Source organism: Sesamum indicum, linkage group LG3, assembly GCF_000512975.1.
Source record: "Sesamum indicum cultivar Zhongzhi No. 13 linkage group LG3, S_indicum_v1.0, whole genome shotgun sequence".
NCBI lineage: Eukaryota > Viridiplantae > Streptophyta > Magnoliopsida > Lamiales > Pedaliaceae > Sesamum > Sesamum indicum.
This window is the reverse complement of record NC_026147.1, coordinates 6506249-6508117: the sequence shown is the minus strand read 5'-3', so window position 1 is coordinate 6508117 and position 1869 is coordinate 6506249.

Genomic DNA, 1869 nt, shown 5'->3' with positions numbered 1-1869 from the left:
AATCTGGGTTTACCTCTCTTAATCTCACCATGGTTTCATACCATAAATCCAGGGCTACTGTAGGTAGAAACTCCGAGTTCAATGAGTCCAAGACTGATATGCTCTTTGATTATCATCTGCATATCCTTCTTATCCACCATGTTTATCTGGATAGGCTTGTATCGAACATACTCATATTTGCACTCATCTTTCACCTTCAGAGTAGCTTCGATCTTGTTCCTATCCCACCAAGCCAGAGGATTTTCGCTGAAGTTCCTTTGAATAAGCCTCTTGACATTTTCAAGAGAAGGCTTGCTCTCTTCGCTGATGTCTAGCGATTTCATTTCCAGTAGTGCTTCTTTAAGGTACAAAATTTCCTCCTCGGTTTCCTTATAGAAGCTATTGCTGTCTATGAGTCCCTGCTGCCTGAAAGTCAAAAGGATTTTACCAAATTTTCTCTTATCCTGCATTTTTGGATTAGTTAATCTGGCATCAAAATCACCACGTTTGCTGCGAAAATTTATTAGCATTATCCTGTTAAAATGTCTTTTCTCTTAGCAACACCTGTATCTCACTACCACAATTAGTAGTAAAGATTAACAGATTCCTCTGATTGTCCTGCATATATCTTGCAAATGTTTGAATGAAATTGTTACCTAGCAGGATAGCGGCACCTGTATCATGAAAGTATATAGGAGGTGTTTTACCCTAAACCAGGGTGATCCGAATGTTTCCTCTAATCATGATTTTGGCATCTCGTATTCCCTTATTGAGTATCAGGATTTTTTGTGAAAAATCCCTTCCTGCAAAAAAACGGGTAAGGTTTCCCCCTTGCTTCCTTTGGAAAACTCTAGGTTTTGCCGTGCAAATTCCTGATCCTGAATCAATATAAGCTGCAAAATACTCTGTCTTATATTGATCATACAACATACCAATAGATATGTATATCGAAAAGGGATTCGTCATTCAATCCTTATGGTAACACCATCAAGACTAAATTCCATTTCGTTACCTTTTCTTCCCCATGGTTTATGATCTTTGAGGAAACTTAACCCCAAAGTCATACTCCCATTTTCTCTTCCTGCAACACCTGCAACTAAAATTTCATGGCCTGCTATTTCTAGCATGCCTTTATATTTTCCAACAACAGGTTGTTGTAAATGATATAAGTCATCACAAAGGAAATAATTCTCTTTCTTAGTGATGTCGAATATAACTTGTATTTCTTTCCATCCTTCAGGGCATCTAAGTTTTACATTATCTACCCTAATCTCTTGAGGAGTTAAAGCTTTTAATAACTTTTTTTCCTTTCCTTTGTAGCTTATAATCCTATTTTCTGAAAAAGGACATCCGACTACCAAACTCAGTCCTAGAGCTAGGTGTTCGATCTAAGACTAGGTGATCTTTTATAACAATATCGACACCACCTATGATCTTTTATAACAATATCGACACCACCTATTCTAGGTATCCTAATAGGATCTGGTGTCATTACCTTGGCAAATTCCTTGAAAATTCTAGAAATCTCAATATACTCTTTCCTAAGAAATAAATTTGAATGATGTGTATTGGAAATGACATAAGCTATTCTATAAGTTATAGAATATGGTCTATTACCTTCTTTCATTAAATCTTTCCTTTTGAAATCTTGATGAAGGGTTAAGACTCTACTAAAATCTTGGTATGCTAGGTTGTGTGGAATTCTAGGATGAATGTCAAACATCAATTTGCCTGCATACAAATTACCTATCATTGTTCCAAGACAACCATCTCTTAAGTTATTGATTCTTCTATCTATTATCGATAAATGTATTTCTGAATCAATTCCTTCCTTAAAAGTTGCTTTTATTACTAGTTCAATAGTTCCTATGTGGATCCATTTCATAGTAA